Raw genomic sequence first — 19,394 nt, 5'->3', positions numbered from 1 at the left:
ATGATTGAGCTTTCAGGACAGAGAGGGCAAGCGGGAACTGCCAGGAGGGCATTGCTGAGAAGGACAGAGGCCACGTACAAACTCTGCTGGGAGATTAATAATTTCTACCCTGGGCCCAGGAAGGAGCAGGGGAGCTGATGTGATGTATCCTACATCTTTGTTCTGGTTTTAGTAGTGCTTGATTCCTGTAATCTGCTCTTCATTTATTCATAGGTTATATATACAATATCCCCCTTTTCCTCCTGAATGCTAGTAGGTTTTTTTGTTTTGTTTTGTTTTTGGGTTTTTTTTTTTTTTTGGCATAGAAACGTCAGGGAAGTCATGCTAAAAATAAGGTGTTGATTTTAAAAGCTCTTTTGTAAATGTTCCTTTGTAGTATTTGACCTCTGGTGTATTTACACTTAGCAGGACTAGCACTTCACCGAGGCCTTTGCCCTTGGCTGTTCCTTACTGCTGTACCTAGCCTTACGTGGTGGGCGGACGCAGCACCAGCTGGAATTGCCCTGTGTGTTGAGTGGCTGTCTCTTCCTACTCACAGGCTCTGAAGGATGGTGGACGCGATGTATCTGCCTGAACGGGGCCTGGCAGTGGTCACTGCCTGTGACATTTGATGACCACACGAATGCACATCCACCGTCTAGCTTCAGTCTGATGGCGTTAAGCTGGAAAAACTAGATTGGGAGAAGATTCTTCACCAAAACTGTGGTAGAGTTTTAGGAGAGTAATTAAGAAATGATCGGGCTAAGCACTGACATTTTGCAAGGTAACGTTTAGTTTATAAACTTGGGAGATTTATGATTGCCTGTTAAAGTAGTGGTTTTTGGTTCTTTTAGCTGAGGTAGTAAACCTGGACTAATGAAGTTTTTCATCTCAAGAAAAGTGCACCTTCTGTAATTTCATCACTGAAGTAGGGCGATTGGATTTATTTGGAAATGGCAGAGAATTCATTAGCTCGAACAGCTGAACACCCATTAGGACGTAGCTACTGTGCTGTGGTGATGAATGGATTAATAATTCATCCATCTAACATCTGTTTGAGTGACTGCCGTTAGGTGCTGTGCTGAACAAGGTAGAGAAGGAACTGACAGTGTAGTAGATAAGTTAACAAGCAAAAATAGTGTGGTGTCAATACAGCGATGGAGAGGTACCGTGTCGGCCCAGCGGCAGTCCGCAGGAGGGGCACAGAACAGATCTCAGAGGTCTTAGGGTGCTTCCTGTAAGTGGAGCCTAAGCTGGGACCTGCGAGATGAATGGGGCTTAGGTAGAGAAAGAGGGAAGGTCTGTACAGGTTTGGGGTTCATCAGTATCTGGATGGCAGATGAAGTTGTCAGGGTGGGTATAGGGTAAGGAGAGCACGGGGGCGGGGGGAGCACAAACATTTACGGGTGGCCTGTCTCCAAAGGGAGCCTGAGAGAGGACAGACAGCAGAAAGGGAGGAAGTAGTGGGCACGTGCGCAAAGCCAGCGGGAGGAAAAGTTTTCGGGAAGGAAGGAGTAAACAGCAGAGTCCAGCGCAGCCAGGAGGCCAGCAGAGAGGAGGGCGCAGGGGGTTAGCTGTGGGAAGGTTGCTGGTGTCCTCGGCCAGGGGCATGCCAGGGGCATGCCAGGGGCACCAGCGGACAAAGTTTGCCTCCCGAGGCTTTGAAAATGAGGAGCAGGTGAGGCAGACGCTGTGCACACAGAACACGGACCGCTGTTCTTAAAATTGTAATTTCTTAGATTAAGAGAAACATGCACCCCAGTGTTTACAGCAGCAGTGTCCACCACAGCCAAACTGTGGAAAGAGCCTAGATGTCCGTCAACAGATGACTGGACAGAGAAGATGTGGTCCATATATACGGTGGAATTATGCAGCCATCCAAAAACTGACACCTTGCCATTTGCAATGATGTGGATGGAACTAGAGGGTGTTATGCTGAGCAAAATAAGTCAGTCAGAGAAAGACAAGTATCATATGATCTCACTGATACGAGGAATTTGAGAAACAAGACAGAGGATCATAGGGGAAGGGAGGGAAAACTGAAACAAGACGAAACCAGAGAGGGAGACAAACCCTAAGAGACTCTTAATCTCAGGAAACAAACAGGGTTGCTGGAGGGGAGGGGGTGGCTGGGGGATGGACTCTGGGCAGGGTACGTGCTGTGGTGAGCGCTGTGAATTGTGTGAGGCTAATGAATCAGACCTGTACCCCTGAAACAAGGAATACGTTATATGTTAATAAAAAAAAGAAACATCGGTCAAAGGAATACTTAGAGAGTGAGAATGATGGAAGGAGATGGGGGAGGTTGAAAATCCTAGAGTGGCTAGAAAGTGGAACTTGGGGAGTGTTGTCCCAGTGGGCCTGGGGCTCAGGTGCAGATGGTCACTGCAGTTCCCCGAGAGAGTTTTTTTCTTTTTTTCTTTTCTTTTCTTTTCCTTTTCCCTTCCTTTTCCTTTCCTTTTCCTTCTCTTCTCTCTTATTTTTTTTATTTCTTTTTTAAGATTTTGTTTTATTGTGGGCCTAGGTGGCTCAGTCAAGTGTCTGCCTTCCACTGAGGTCCTGGGATCGAGACTCGCCTGGGGCTTCTTGCCCAGTGGAAAGTCTGCTTCCCCCTTTCCCTCTGCTGCTCGCTCGCGTGCTCTCTCTCTCTCTCTCTCTCTCTGTCAAATCTTAAAAAAAAAAAAAAAGATTTTATTTATTGGTGGGGAGGGGCAGAGAGAGAGAGAGAGAGAGAGAGGATCCTAAGCAGGCTCCCCACTGAGCACGGAGCCCAACACAGGGCTTGATCCCAGGACCTGAGCGGAAATCAAGAGTCAGACTCTCAACGGACTGAGCCACCCAGGCGCCCCCCCAATGGAGATTTCTCCTGGCCTCTCCTAAATTCTTCCTTTCTTTCTTTGTCTTTTTCTTTTGAAGTTGGAGCCCAGGCCGGGTAGTTCCTGTAAGTCCCACAAATGCCCTAAAGCAAACATTGACCGTGAAGCTTATCACATCTGCTTTACAGTGTCTGGTGACTGTATTGAAGGTATTTTACTCTGCTTTAAGACTTCTTTTGACCTCTTTGAGAGCCTTTGTTTCTCTGACTTGTTCCTCTGGCCACTGCCGTGAATGTTTGAGCGCCAGCCGCCAGCTACAGAAGGCTAATCCGTAGAAGGAAGAAAAGTGCAATTAGGGGGCCATTCATTTTCCCTCACAATTGTACATCTTTATTTGTACAGTCTTCAAAATGTGGTAAAATATACATAAAATTTACCATTTTTACCATTTTAAGTGTATGATTCAGTGGCTTAAGTACATTCATGATGTTGTATAACCATCACCAATTTCCAAGTGGGAACTCCGCATTGTAACTAGACAATAACTCAGCATCTCCCCTCCCAGCCCATGGTAGCCCGTTCTCTTCTCTGTCCCTACGAATTTGCCTCTTTAAAGGTGCCTCGTGGAAGTACAGTCCTGTGATATTTGTCCTTTGGGATCTGGCTTCCTTCACTTGGCATGGTGTTTTCTAAGTTCATCCATGCCTGAATCTGTCGTTCCTTTTTGTAGCTGAATAATACTTCAGGGTGGTTTGTTATATACTGTTAATGGACTCTTGAGTTGCTTCCACCTTTTGGCTGTTGTGAATAATTGCTACATCAATGTTTAAATAATTTAAAATTAATGTTTAGTTTTTAATGTTTATCAATAAGTTACAATAACTGATTTAATGTTTAATGTTAACCTAGTCGCAGATGATGGAACTAGTTGACATTTCTGGGTTAGTTTCCATTGATTTCCTCTCCTCATTGGGGTCCAGTTTCCTGCCTGGTAATTTTTGATTGAATGCCAGACTTAGTGAATTTTACCTTTGTGGGTGCTAGATAATTGTATATTTTTCAAAACTTTCTTGAGCTGTTTTCTAGAATGCAGTGAAGGTACTTGGAAACAGTTTGATCCTTTTGATGCTTGCTTTAAGTTTTGCAGGATGAGATGAGAAGAGCCTTTTGGGTGGTTTTCTCCCCACCACTGAGGGGACAGTTGTCTGAATAATTATCCAGTGTCCTGTATCACAAGCTTTTTCCACTGTGGCCGCTGGGAACCCTAGCTATTTCCAGCCCTGGGCGAACTTTGGAGATGGTTCTACCTGCTGCTTCTGTGGTTCTTCTGCCCTGGTTGGGCGGTTTTCTTGCAAGCACGTGCTGCCCAGGACTCAGCTGGAGACTCAGGGGAAGGGCGCCTCTGCAGATCTCCAGAACACAGTCTCTGTGCAGCTGCTTCCGCTCCCTCTCTGCCACCCCCCTCCCCCAGTCCTGTCTTCTGAGTCCTCAGTGCCGAGAGATGACAGGCTTTGTCTGGGCTTCCTTCCCGCCCGGTGGCCGCAGTCCCCGTGTCCGGCAGTCCCCGTGGCAGATCTTGGGCTTACCTTGTGTCCCCTCCCAGGGAGCACTGTTTTGGGCTGCCCGTTGTCTGCGGCCTGAAAGCTGTTGTTTCACGTGTGTTGTTCGGTGTCTGAGTTGTGGGAGGTGAGAGGGTAGATCCAGGACCTGATAGTCCAGCTTCTGTGAAGCTGAAGTTTGTCCCCTATTTATTATGACATTCTGAGGTAGGTTTTGTCCAATTGGCCTTTTCCCAGGACCGATTATCTTAGAGAAAAGGGGCCCTGGTGTCCCTCTTCCCTCCTCCCTGCTCACCTTTCCCGTGTCCCGCGTAGCCGTTCTGCAGTGACCCCTGGCTGCTGGCTGCTTGCATGCACACCCGCGGCCAGTCGGCCAGCCACGCGGGGATCCCCAGCCTTGGTGGCCTCGGGCATGGATCTGATGCAGTCTCCCAGCCGGCTGGCTGGCAGAGGGGGTCCGTCCTGTGGGCCAGCTGCAGCCACTTCCTTCTGCTCCCCTCGCCTGCCCCCCGCACCCCGATGCGAGTGAGGGCCGCACAGCAGCGTGGGCCTCCGCAGCTTCATCCTGTTACTCATCGGTCTTCTGTGCCGTTTACTTCAAGTGCAGTTCAGTCTGCAGACCGCGTACAGTCGGGGTCTTGCTTTGTTATCAAGTCGACAGCGTCTTGTCATCGAGCCGTTTGGACTACTTATATTTGATGTGATGATGGACTTGCTTTGGTCAAAGTGTACCATCTTGCTGTTTCTTCATTTGCTGCATCTGTCTTTTGTTTCAGTTTGTTCTTTTCCCTTTATTTATAGATTATTTAATAGTATTCCTTTTTATCTTTATCATTGGCTTATTAGCTATTTATTCATACATGTTTCTTTCTTTTTTTTTTTTTCTTTCTTCCTCTGATTGCTTTCAGGCTCGCAGTATGCACCTGTGCCTTAACACACTCTTGACTCCACACATATAGGAATTCAGTCACAGTGTACTCCCCACATCTCCCTCCTGTCCTTTGTTTGGCTGGTACATTTTACTTCTCGATATTATAAACCCCCCAGTACACTGTTGTTGTTCCTGGTTTAAAGGTCAGCCATCTTTGGGGCGCCTGGGTGGCTCGGTCGGTTAAGCATCCAGCTCTTGGTTTCGGCCCAGGTCGTGATCTCATGGGTCTTGGGATTAAGCTGCGGTAGAATCTGCGCTCAGTGGAGAGTCTGTTTGGGGATTCTCTCCTTCTGCCTCTGCCCCCCACCGCTTACTGTGTCTCTCTAAAATAAATAAATAAAAGTCATCTTTTAAAAGTTATTTATCTTTTAGGGAAAGTAAACAATGAGATTTTTTTTATATGACCTACATATTTACCATTTCTGATGGTCGGTGGGGGGGGGGTGTGTGTGTGTGTGTGGGTCTGTGTGTGCACCTGCATTCAATTTTCCATCCAGAAACCTTCAGTGAAAAGAGCTTCCCTTAACATTTCTTGCGGTGTCAATTTGTGGTGATAAATTCTCTCAGCTTTTGTTTGTCTGAAAATGGCTTTATTTCACTAGTAATTTCTGAAGGATGTTTTTGCTGTGTACAGAATTCTAGGTTGATAGTCTTCGTTATTTTTCAGCACTTGAAAGATGGATGTTGACTTGTGTTGTTTCTGGTGGGAAGTCTTCGGTCGCTCCTTTCCCTTTGTAGGTCATGTATCTCTTTTTTTCCTTTGGTTGCTTTTAGGATTTTTCTCTTTGTTGCTGATGTTCCATGATTTGTTTATAATGTCTCTTTGTGTGGTGGTGTGTGTGTGTGTGTGTGTGTGTGTTTGTGGGATTTACTCAGATTCTTGAATCTGCAGGTTATCGTTTTCATCAAATTGGAAAGTTTTTGCCATTACTTCTTCAGAAATTTCCATACTGCCTCCCTGCCCCTGTGGGGCACCTGTGTGTTAGACTGAGTGAGTCTGTCTCACAGGTCACGAAGGCTCTGCCCATGTTCAGAGCCTCTTTTCTTTCTGTTGCTGTTTCTTCAAGTTCACTGATCTTTTCTCCTGGCATATCTAATTATCCGTAGAGCCCATCCGGTAAATTTTTTAATTTCAGAAATTGTATTTTACACCTGTAGTCATTCCATTTGGATCTTTCTTATAACATCCATTTTTCTCATTATAATCATATGTTCCTTTAAGTCCTTGAACATATTTATAGTAGCTGTTCTAAAGTGTCTGCCAATTTTATTATGTCTGTCATTTCCTGGTGTGTTTCTAGTGACTTGTCCTGGGTCACATTTTTCTCTTTCTTGGCTTGTCTGTTAATTTTTTATTGGATAGTGGATATTGTGTTGGCATGTTGCTGAGTGTCTGGATTTTGTGTTTTCCCTTTAAAGGGTGTTAAGGTGTGTTTGGTAGGCACTTACATTACTTGTGAATCAGTCCAGTTCTTTCAAGACTTACTCTTAAGTTTTGTTGGGGTAGGGAGTCCAGAGTAATCTTATCTTAAGGTGCCTTTAGCCCTGCCCTAGCCCTGTTGGGGTCTCTACCACGAATGGTTTGGATGTGTTCAGTGAAGCTTCTCCACTCTGGTTCATTGTAGCTCCCAGCTCTGCCCTGACCTCTGAGCATTTTCTCAGCCCACAGCTCTCCTGTAGCTGTTGTTGGCTTGGTTTTAAAGAGTTTTACCCCATTGTGTGCAGCTTAGTATCATCAGCAGGCTCACAGAGACCTCTGTGCAGGTTTCTGGAGCTTTTTCTCTGAGTAGCTGCTTTGAGAGTCTGTCCTCAGTTGCTGAGCCTCCTGGAGTTCTGGTCTCAGTGTCTCATCACCGTGGCAGGACCTGCGCTTTCTGCCTGGGGTTCTCCGCTTGGATTCTTAGTGTTTGGGTCAGAAGGTGCCTCCAGGCAGAAAGCTGGAGGCTTCCTGGGGTTCACCTCATCTGCTTCCCTTCTCTTGGAGTTCACTGTCCTCTGCTCCCTGTTGCTCAATATCTGGAAACTGTTGTTTCATGTGTTTTGTCCAGTTTTCTAGCTGTATATGGTAAGAGGGAAGGTCTAGTACTGGTTACTCCTGTGGCTTTCTCCTATGATTTTGATTAATTTTATTATTTTAACTACTGAAATTTGATGTATGACTTATTCATCTAATGTACTAGTCTTTCTCTTCTCTATTTTATTTGGTCTGTACTATAAACTCTTTCATTCCGCTTTTAATAGTTTAATCCTTCTAAGGCCCTCAGTGGATTCAGGTTATACCAGGGAAATGGTACTGAAGTTCTAGGGCAAACAATTATTTTCGCCACCTTGCATAGAGTCAGTGTCTCGCAGTTTATCTGCGAGGTCTCCGGATGACAGTGAAGACTGCATGTTAGCTCAGATCCCCCTTTCCTGTACCTTTCCCTCGTGTGCAAGCGAGCCCTCTGAGAGTCTTTGTGTTGTTGAAGAAATACTGATCTTAGGGGAAATCTCAGTTCACATGAGGAACTTAAGGCACTGAATATAATACAATATTTTGACAGATTCCGTTGTGATGACTATTTCTCTTAACTTTCATGAGATAATGTATTTTTTTTCCCAAGTGGGATTGTTGGAGTACTTAGCACAAAGTAATCGGTATAGTAAAGGGCTAAGTAGAGCTTGCCCACCATGATCATTAGCACTGGATGAAAGGGGCTGATAGCTGAAACAAGAATTTATTTTACAGGACAGTTTAATCTGAACTAAGTTTTCACTCTCAGGGGGAAAATAAATTTTTCAAGGGACTTTGTGCCATTTTGGAAACCATGCTGAGTTTATATTAAAGAGCCGGATGAAATGTTGAAAGATTTTAACATGGTTCTTGCTTTTTGTTTGTGGCTTTAAAGTACTAAAAATAAGGTGTTGTCATTCTGCATGTCTGAAGTCATAGTGTGTTTCAGGTGCCTTTTTAAAGTGATCATAGTATGTTTGGGATGAATTTATTTGTAATTCTCCCAAAATATCCCCTTGGGATTTTGGATGAAACTGCAGTAGATTTATAGACTGACATGTTTATGGTGTTATCCCTTTGTTCTCAGGAGCATGATGTGATTTACTGATACGGCTTTCTTCACTAAGGTTCTTCATGCCTGTGGTTCTCTCTCGTGCTTTATAGTTTGGTTTTTGTGGCTATTAGGAATATCCTCCCAATTGTATTTTTTTTTGATCAAGTTATTATTTACAGAGAAACTATTGACTCATGCCAGTTTATCTTAGAATTGGTTTTCTTATTAAATTTTCATTATCCTATTATTTTTGCAAATGATTGGGGTGGAGGGACTCCCTGCAGACCATCCTCAGCATTGCTCTAATATCCCTACCTGCATATACACGGGGTGAGGGGGTGTCTGAAGGGGGTAGTTGACCCTCCTGGGAGGTGGGGCTGGTCCTTACAAGATCTGGTGAAGTAACAGATTACAGAAACACCTTTCGTGGGAATAAGTAACCCAGTCCTCGCTCAGCTCTTTGTCTTGAACCCCAAGGCTAGTTCAGACCACTTGGTGGGCTGGAAAGAGGACACAGTTGTGCAGCAACTTTTAGCCCAATACAGAAATGTGTACCTAATGTTCAAAAAACCCAAAGGTCACGATAACTGACATTTACAGGGCCCTCTGTGCCAGTCACTATTCTAAGCACTTTGCATTTATGACTTCATTTATCATTTGTGTCACGAGGCACATGCTGTTATCCTTATCTTATTCTGGAGGAATTTGAGACAGACTTGAAGGAATTTGGCCAAGTTTAGAAAGCTGTTGAAGTGGTGTAGGGAGTTGACCCTCCGTGGTCTGGCTCCAAAGTCCACTCATCATCGCCATGTTGCCAGTGATTACATCTCCTCTCCCTTTGTTGGGGGAATGAAAACCATTGTCAACACACAGTGCTGGGGCCCCAGGGGAAGCGGGGGGCGGGGGGGGGCAGACCCTGTTACTGGGAGTGTGGGAGTTCTCAACCAGCGGTCTTTGGGATTTGGGGAACTGTTTTCTTTTACACTTTTCTGTCCCTTTTTTTTTTTTTTTTGCTACAAGTCACGTGTCCTTTAACAATCAGTTTGGGGGTAAAGTTGTCTTCCTAACCACAGCTAAGTAAGTTTTCATGCACTTTGCCCTGGAGGTTGCAGAGTGGGTTAGTAACCTTGCTGCTGTGATAGAGAACAAGGTAGCTGTGCCGATATGAACAGTCCTAAGATTAAATACAACATGGAGTGTACAGGAACATAGGTACTGTGGTTCTCATTGGTTCTCACGCATGTGAACACGTGTGCCAAATGCATGACTTTTTGAAGGCTGCTTTCAAATCTGTTCGCACTTTGTGCCCTTTGCAGGAGGAGGAGAACATTTTTTGAACTTTTCCTTTTTTAGACTTCATTGTATTGCTTTTGTTGTTGTAAAATGTATTATGTATATATTTTTGTGCAGTGAAAATAACAGTAAGAGCTTCGGGAAGATGGAGGCTTTTGTGCAGATTCTGTCTGCCTCCCAGTCCTAGTCTTGTAAGTTACGCTTTGGAGCCTTTTTGTGCTTTGTTACAACCAAGGAAGCATTCCCTAATAGACTGTGGTATTTTCAACATGTTCTGAGCTTTCTAGGTGGAGGTACAAAACAGTGCTTTCAATTTTTAATTTTGTTGACCAGGCAATAGGTTTATGTTAATTAAAAAAACAAAAACACTAAGATGGTGCAAAGGGGATGAACCTGGAAATTCCTCTCCTGTCCCCTCCCCCAGCCAGCTGGCTTCTCTCCTGGGGGGCTGTGTTACCAGTCTCCTTTCTGTCCTTACAGAGATATTCCATGCACATGCAAGCAGAGGCATTTCCCCCTTTTTCACACAAATGGTATACCTTCCTTTATTTTCACACATTCATTAGAGATGATTGCACCTCTGAAAAATAAGCAAACCCTAGTTCTTTTCTGCTGGAGCTTGGTGCTCCGTTTGGCTGTGCCGGGACACTTGGGGACACTTGCTGTTGTAAACAGCGAGGCAGTGAATACCCTTTTGTGCATGTCACTTTGCGAACATGTGAGTATTTCTAGAGGATAAATTCCTAGAAGAGGAATTTCTGAGTAAGAGAGTATGTGTGTTTGTAATTTTGATAGACATTACCAGAACTGCCTCTCACTTCCATTCGCACTGTAGGAATAACCTGTTTCCCTGAACCTGCGCCATCATCAACATGATGATGTTATGAGTTTCATCTTTGTTTCTCTGCCATGCTGATAGGTGAAAAATAATATTTGTTTAGTTTTATAAGTGAGGTTTTACATTTTTTAGAGTCATCCTTTTTTTACTAATTTGTAGGTACGCTCTGTAGAGTAGAGGAACTACCCTTTAGTCTGCGATATGAATTGCAAGTATTTTTTCCCTGTTTGTCATTTACTTTTTATCTTATTATATTGGCTTTTGCCAGGCAAGGCAGGTATGTTTTATTGGGGCGAAGAGAAATTTCTCTCTCCCTACCTTTTAAGGACTTAAATTCTGTTTCACATTTGAAGTCCTCCTCTACTGCAAGATTATTTTTCAAATTCTCCTAAAATTTCCTTTGGTACTTTTTATAGTTCCCTTAAAAACCTTTTTTATTACGGAGAATGTCGAACATAGTCAAAAACAATAGTATAATGAGGCCTAAGCACCCTGACCCAGCTTCAGCGACTGTTGACTTACCTTGTTTGGTCCAAGACCCCATCCATTTCCCTGCTCTTACATAATTTTTGAAGAAGTGTCAGATCTTTTCTAACTTCATTTGTGAATATTTTAGTGTGTATTTCTAAAGATGGGTAGTCCTTTAAAGTATAACCATAGGGGTGCCTGGGTGGCGCCGTTGGTCAGGCGTCAGACTCGGTTTGGACTAGGGTTGTGATCTCAGGGTTGTGAGATGGGGCCCAGCGTCTGGCTCCTTGCTCAGCACAGAGTCAGCTCAAGTTTCTCTCTCCTCCTCCCTCTGCCCGTCCCCTCTGTGCTCATGCACCCCATGCTCCCTTTCCCCTCTCTCCAATAAATAAATCTTTTAATTTTTTTTTTAAGATTTTATTTATTTATTTGACGAGAGAGGGAACACAAGCAGGGGGAGTGGGAGAGGGAGAAGCAGGGAGCCGGATGCGGGGCTCGATCCTAGGACCCTGGGATCCTGACCTAAGCCGAAGGCAGACACTTAACCGCTGAGCCACCCAGGCGCCCCTAAATCAATCTTTTAAAAAATGATTTATTAAAAACTAAATAAAATAAAAATATAACCACAATACCATTTTGATACCTAAAAATTGAATACTTTTAAATATCACATAGCTCTTAAGTATTCAGATGTTCAATTGTCATAACCTTTTTTGCATTTTTTGGACTCAGAATCTAAATAAAGTCTATGTATATTGCAATCGGGATCAGTCTCCCAAATCTCTTAATTTATGGGTTCCCCTATTCCACCCCCTCCCCCGACAGGCTTGTTTTTGTCTTTGAGATTTGTTAGAGAAAATGGATTCTGTAACTTCCTACATCTGTATTTTCTTACCGCATCCTCTTTGCATAGTTGAATATATTCCTGTATATTTCCTATAAATTGGTATGAGGGTCTAGAATGGCAATAAGATGCAAATTCCTTTTTTAAGTATATTTCATAACTGGCATTGTATCCCATCAGAAGGCAAATAATCTCTGGCTGTCTTTCGGAGGCACTTTGCTTAGACGCATTAAATGATTAGGGATTGAAAATGATGTTCTAGTTCTGTCGTTCCTCTTTCATTTATTTATCAGCTGTCCTCAAGGTTCATCCACATTTATGCATGTTGCAGAATTTCCTTCTTTTTAAAAGCGGAATAATACTCCATCGTATATGTATGTATATCACATTTTCCTTACGCATTCATCGGTCAAAGGACATTTGGGTTGTTTACATACTTTGGCTTATTACGAATAATGCTACAGGGCACATGGGAGTGCTGATACCCCTTTGAGATCCAGATTTCAGTTCTTTTGGATGAATACCCAGAAGAAGAATTATTGGCTCATGTGGTAGTTCTAGTTTTAATATTGTGAGACATCTCCCCCTTCCTCCCCCCGCCCCGAAAAAAGAGATCTCCATATGATTTCCAGCGTGGCTGTACCATTTCGCATTAGCTGGAACGTCTTTATAGAGAGACACTTCTTCTCTGGTACTTGATTAAATAGTGCTACAGTTCATAAAGGAGAGACAGGATAAATGCCTGGTTTTTTTTTTTTTTTTGTCACCTGTATTTACCAGTTTTCGAAATGCATTGGTTCCCTGTATCCTATAATGGTGATCAGTTATTTTTATTATTTTGAACTCACAGATTTAAATATATTTGATGTGTCAGTCTACTGCAGTCCTTGTATTGTTGCTTATATTGTCCCTTATTGGGACAGCGAGCTCCTCTGCAGGTTGGCGCCTGTGTCCTTTTGATTCGGTCATAGCAGGTTTTGCCTAGTGTCTTTCCTATCTGGTAGGAAAAGACATTCCAGGCCCATCTTTGTATCTTGTGTGTGGGTTTTTTCTTGTTTATTTGTTTTTTTTCCCTTTGAAACCTGAAATTAGCCATTTCTTTAAGTAAATCTGATTCCTTTTAATGTAAAATGCTATTTGAAGATTGTAATCTGTGCACTTGCTCTGTGATTCCTCCCTTCCTTCCTTTAGTGTAAATATTTGGACCATCTTGGAATTTATATTGGTATAAGGCAAGAGGTCGGAATTCACTTTGGCCTTTTTCCAGAGATCTACTCATTATTATGAAACAGTATAATGTCGTCCTTGCATACTATTATGTGTCTTTGGGACTAGTTGTGGACTTTCTACTTTTTCTAGTCTCTGCTTGGTTTTTGGTGAAAAAAACATTTTTTAATATTCTTTTTGTTTTTATATGGCCAAACAAATTTTAGGATCAGTTTGTTCTGTTTCAGGAAAAAAAAAATCTGTTGATATTTTTATTAAAATCGGTGAACAAACAGTTGCTATCTGGATGATCTAAAAACATGGGAAGGTTCTTTGTATGAATTAAGTTTTTGTTGCATATGAAAGTATCCCCAAACTCATAACTTAAAACCAACAGAGACAAAATTTTTCTTTAGTTCTGTGGGTAAGCTGTGGGTGGTTCCAATGATTTGGAAAGCCCAGCTGAGGCTGGATGAGCTTTGAGTGGCCTCCCCACAACGCTGGACTCTCACCTGGTGCAGCTGGGCTGCCTGGGGTGGGACGGCCTCATCTGCAGAGGCCAACCCGGGCTGGTTCAGCGGTCACTGAGGCGAGCCTGGTGACAAGACAGGGCAAAGCTCCATGTGCAAGTGCTTTTCATGCCTTTGCTTCTGTCACATTTGCTGTTATTCTGCTGGCCAAGGCAAGCACATGAACAAGACCAGAGTCAAGAGGTGGAAAAATAGCCTTCACTTCCTAATGCATTGGAGGAGTGGCAAAGTCATATATTGCAAAGATGGTATTCTTATAGGGAGAGGAGGATTTATTGTGGCCACTCTTGCAAATAATCTGCCATATTCCCCAGTTTTTCCAATTTTCAGGAACATTGTAAAGCTTTTTCCAGATCACTTTCTGCTTTCTGCTACTACTGTAAATGGTGTCTCCCTCCTCTCATTTTAATCTAGAATTCTTGGGCAGGTGGTACATGTACACAATTAAAATGGAAATGACATGAGGGGCACCTGGGTGGCCCAGCCGGTTAAGTGTCCGCCCGTGGCTCGCGTCATGGTCCCAGGGTCCTGGGATCGAGTCCTGCATCGGGCTCCTTGCTCCGCGGAGAGCCTGCTTCTCCCTCTGCCTGCCGCTCCCCCTTGCTTGTGCTCTCTCCCTCTCTCCCTCTTTCTCTCTCTGACAAATAAATAGATAAAATCTTAAAAAAAAAAAATGGAAATGATGTGAAAGGAAATCCACTGAGAAATGCACTCCTTCCCTCTCCCATCTCTATAGGTAACCAGTTTTAAAATAATTTGTTTCTCGAAGTAAGTCAGTCAGAGAAAGACATGTATCATACATATGACCTCACTGATCTGAGGAATTCTTAATCTCAGGAAATAAACTGAGGGTTGCTGGAGTGGGGGGTGAGTGATAGACATCGGGGAGGGTATGCGCTCTGGTGAGCACTGTGAATTGTGTAAGACTGTTGAATCACAGATCTGTACCTCTGAAACAAATAATGCAATGTATGTTGAAAAGAGCAGGAGGGGAAGAATGAAGAGGGGGAAATCAGAGGTGGAGACGAACCATGAGAGACGATGGGCTCTGAAAAACAGAGGGTTCTAGAGGGGAGGGGGTGCGGGGGATGCGTTAGCCTAGTGATGGGTGTTGGGGGGGCACGCTCTGCATGGAGCACTGGGTGTTATGCACAAACAATGAATCGTGGGACACTACATCGAAAACTGATGATGTAATGTGTGGTGATTAACATAACAATAAAAATTAAAAGTTAGAAAAAAATAATTTGTTTCTCTAGTGCTTTTTGGTGGAAATACTGGCAAATATAAATATCCTTCTACCTAGGAAAAGCAGTAGTATTCTGTAGGCCCTATTCCGCAGCTTGCTTTCCTCTCTCCATGGTGTTCTCATTCCACACCAGTGCATAGAGACTGTTCACATTCCTTCATTGCTGCCTAATACTCCATTGTGACAGACCGTGGTTCACTTAACCAGTTCCCTGTGACTAGACGCTAGGGTCGTGTACAGCACCGTTTGCCATAAATACCTGGTACACAGAGATGCATCTAGAGAGTGGAGTCCCAAAATGAGATTTCTGAGTCAAAGGGTCAATTTATCTTTAAGACTATAGTGAGATAGCATTTCTCCCTCCCCGGATTGGCAGAGTATCCAAAAGTTGGGTAATTTATTCTGTCTGTGAAGCTACAGAGAACCATTACTCTCATATATATATATTTTGCTGGTAATGGTTTAAATGGTACAGTCCCTAATGGAAATCTGGCAACATCTTGCCAATTAATTTGTCTTTCTTTGTGTGTGAAATTGAGCATTTTCTTTTTCATATGTTTAAGTGCCATTTATATTTTTCTATGAACTGTTTGTTTCTCTGCCTGTTTTTCTGGGTTGCTGGTCTTTTTCTTAAGTCGAGAAGCTCTCTATGTTAGGAAGAGTAACCCTTTGTGATATGAATTACAAAGATTCTTTCCTTTATAAGTTGTGCGATATATGTTAATGATTTTTTTTTTAAAGATTTTATTTATTTATTTGACAGAGAGACACCCTGAGAGAGGGAACACAAGCAGGGGGAGTGGGAGAGGGAGAAGCAGGCTTCCTGCTGAGCAGGGAGCCCTTTCATTTCCATTTTTTTTTTTTTTTAAGATTTTGTCTATTTATTTGTCAGAGAGAGGGAGAGAGGGAGAGAGAGCACAAGCAGCCCAGGACCCTGGGATCATGACCTGAGCTGAAGGCAGACGCCTAACGACTGAGCCACCCAGGCTCCCCTATGTTAATGATTTTTTATAATAACTTTGTTCCCAGCCATGTTACAGGGGTCAGCAAATTGTGGCCCATGAGCAAGATCTGGTCTGCCGTGTGTTTTTTGTAAATAAAGTTTAATTGGAATGCAGCCACGCTCATTTGCATAACGTGTCTGGTAGCTTTTGTCCTAGAGCAGCAGAAACAGACCGTATGGCTTGCAGAACTTAAAATGTTTAGTATTGTGCCCTTTACAGAAAAAGGAAAACCGACCCCAATTTGAAGCAACTACAGCAAAGTGTTTCGTATGATGCAGCCATTTTGATCTGGCCTTAAAAATAAAAAAAAACCCAATTAACTTCTCATGTGCACCTGCACTTATGAAGCCGTGGGCAGAACAGGCAGTCACATGTGAGCGTCAGAAGTGTCTCTTTTGGCACATTACTTGGTCATAGTGACGGTATGTATGATATGGCCCGTTTGCCACCACCTAATCAAATAACTATTAAAACACTTTTGTCCGATTGTTCTTATACACAGTACATAAAGAAGCTTTGATCTGGGTGAGTTTGGGTAGGCAGTCTCTTCAAATCATCCCTGTCTCTAGCAGTTTGGTTTGGTTCCGAGGATTTCCTTGGTCCCAGTCCTTTCTGGAACAATTCTCCATGCGTGGAGTACAGGGAGGGGAAGTAATGTGGATGTGGATGGTGCAGTGTGATTTGTGATGGCTGTTCAGAACTTTTCTCTTCCTCTTCTGATTGTGTAATTGCCCTTTGTCACACTCAGATTTAAGATTAGTCTAAATATACTCAGTGAATTTCTATTTACATTTCTGTTTGTCTTGGAAATTTCCAAAATTGCTCATCTAATTGATAACTAGTTAAATTCCTCTAAGTGCATCATATTTCAAGAAAATAGATATAAGCCCATTTTAGGAAAAAACATTTAAAGAACATACCAGTTTCACTGGTGGTTTATTCCCGAAGTTTTTGCACAAGAAAAGTTTTTAGCCATTCTTTATGGCTGCTACAGTTCTTTGTAGACATTTCTTCTTTTGGGAGAAGATCTTTTACTAGACCACCTATTAAAATAAAAACGGAACTCTATCATCCTGACTATATTCTTGAATAGATAATAAACACGTTGCTTGTGAACATTTAAGGAAACTTTTTTTTTTAAGGTTTATTTGACAGAGGGAGCATGTGTGTGCGTGCGCATGCACAAGTAGAGGGGGAGGGTCAGAGGGAGAGCACCTTCAAGCGGACTCCCCAGTGAGCGCAGAGCCTGATGTAAGGCTCGATTCCAGGACCCTGAGATCATAACCTGAGCCGAAATCAAGAGTCTGATGCTCAACCGACTGAGCCACCCAGGCACCCCAGGCATTTCCTTTGTAAGGGAGCAAGAATTCCTGTCCCTTCACGGGTCTTTCTAGCTGGACTAAGAATCACATTGACATGAGACAGATTAACAGAAGAAAATCAAATTTAATAGCACGTGTCTGGGGGAATCCACACAGACGTGGAAATTCCAATGACAGGCAAAATGAAGTAAGTGTATGTGCCCTTCTGAACTAAGGTGAAGGGGCCAGGGGTCTGGGACTTCCAGGAAAGGAATGCACTTCCCAGGACGTGAGAAGTGCAGATGTTTAGTGATGAGATGGTTGCCCTGCCATACAGATGGGTCACTCCGATAAAATTTATCTCAACAGATAAGCCTTGTTCTGGGAAAGACACCCCCCCCCCCACCGTGAATTCTTCTGTGTAGTTAATGGAGGGGCAGAAGTTTCTCTTGAGGTCTCAGGGTCTCGATTGCCTTCAGCTCAAAATAATCCACATGCCAAAGTGGCCCATTTTGGGGTGGCCTGCCCTCACCCCTACGGTTTCTCCTCTGAAACTTCCCTGCGGTTTCACACATTAAAAGTTGAGCTGGGGGAGGGGGCGCCTGGGTGGCTCAGTCGGTTAAGCATCCAACTCTTGATCTCAGCTCAGTTCCTGATTTCAGGGTCATGAGTTCAAGCCCTCTGCTGGGCTCCATGCTGGACATGAAACCTACTTAAAAAAATGTTGAGCTGGTAGGATGTTTTATCTTATTGAACCAGTCTAGTCTCTTAGTCCTGACAGTAGGTCAGTTGGGACAAACTCATTTCAGGAGGTGGTGATGCAAGTGTATTCTCAAAGTTAGGCCTATGGTAGTCAGGCTGCTGGGAACTCAAAGCAAGGTACCAGGCTGCTATTTCCAGGGGAGCTTTATTGGCTCCATAAAGCCAACGTTCGTTCCCTAAAGCTGTCTGGTCACAGAATCTGAGTCTATGCATGTCTCTCTCAAATATGACATTCCAGTCCAAACTTTGGTAATACAACCAATGTTTCCGGTGGTGTCCTGTCATAAAGAGAACAGATTCTTACTGAACTTATGCAAATAGATGGCCATGAACATGTAAGAATACTCACTAAGTTTCTGAATTCTGGAGGGTTCAGATAAGGAGAAAAGATAAAGGTTTCAATTTGTTCAAAAAGATGTATTTTATCAAATTATAATAAGTCAGTTTAAGAGAAAGTGTTTTCTTAAATCTGGAAAAAACAAAACATTTTCAAAAAGTTAGCAGTGTTCCAAACAAAAAGTCATAAAAAGTGTCATTTTCTTCCTCAACTTATTCAGTTCCACGTTATTAATTCTTCTTCTTGAATCCAGTTCTTCTACTAGTTCCAGAAATTTTTACCTAGTTCAGTTTTATGATCTGAACTGTACTCAGTTTTTTCCACGAGTCTCATTGAAGATGCAGCACTTTTGCAGGAAACTTTTTAGAGGCATCTGAGTAAAAAAGTATAACTGTCTGTAAATGATAAAAAAATTAAAAATGGCCATGGTTGAAGATCTGGTTAGAGTTCATTACAATGCAGTTGACAGGGAAATTTGGTTGTTTTTGTGACATATGCTTCAGGATAATAACATACCAGGGCATCACATTTCTAGGAGTTTCATGTAATTTTTAGAACACTTAATTTTAGTAACATATCTACGTAAGTATAATGCAGGAGGGTTGAAAGAAAACCTTTTGTTTACAATTTCTTATGGAGAGCAGACCAATAGTTCAAGAGAACTTGGTACTTTTAACAACAACAACAAAAAAGTTGCACCAGGGTAGTTTTGATATTAAAACTCATTTACTTATTTAAATTTACCTTCATCTCAGCCAGTACTGACCATACATAAAGTTCTTTCTGAAGACTGTTTCTCCATAAACCTTCTAGAAGTTTTTTTTACATTCAGATTTTGTCCTAAATTTTCCCTCTTTAGATAACCAGTCCCACTTGAGGACAAAATTACCTTCTTTTTCTCCAACAAATATGTATTTTCATTCCTCATATTTTTTCTTATGAAAAGCACATCCCATTTTCCTCACATACCAGGTTGTTTCCCTTGTTGTTTCCAGTGATCTTAATTATATTTGTTAGAATTCTTAATGCTTAGAAACCTTAATTTCTAGTGGAAACAAGGTAGTAAGCAATTGTGAACTGTCACGCCAGAATTCATTAGATTGGCAGATATATATTTTATATGAATGTGGTTTTTTCCCATAGTACAGTCTTTCGGTAAAGCATAAAGTATGATTATTAACAGACCCGAATTTATCCTTAGTTTCTGCATTGGTAAGACAGTAGATAAGC

General features: G+C 42.7%; 1 protein-coding gene across 3 annotated transcripts in view; it reads left to right on the top strand.

Annotated features, from left to right (window-relative positions):
* SNX9 (sorting nexin 9) overlaps window positions 1-19,394 on the top strand; it is a 108,243-nt gene that overhangs the window by 21,859 nt on the left and 66,990 nt on the right. Inside the window, exon 1 of one of the 3 annotated variants that reach the window (XM_027601250.1) lies at window positions 638-763. The exons of the other annotated variants lie outside the window; for them this stretch is intronic. The gene's annotated coding sequence lies outside the window, so the exon portion shown is untranslated. Of the gene's footprint in view, window positions 1-637; window positions 764-19,394 lie in introns of those variants that run through there. 3 annotated transcript variants of the gene reach the window in all.

This window comes from Zalophus californianus, chromosome 7 (assembly GCF_009762305.2).
Source record: "Zalophus californianus isolate mZalCal1 chromosome 7, mZalCal1.pri.v2, whole genome shotgun sequence".
In the NCBI taxonomy this organism is placed as follows: domain Eukaryota; kingdom Metazoa; phylum Chordata; class Mammalia; order Carnivora; family Otariidae; genus Zalophus; species Zalophus californianus.
Note: the sequence above shows the minus strand (reverse complement) of the source record. Positions and strands in the feature narration are given on the sequence as shown.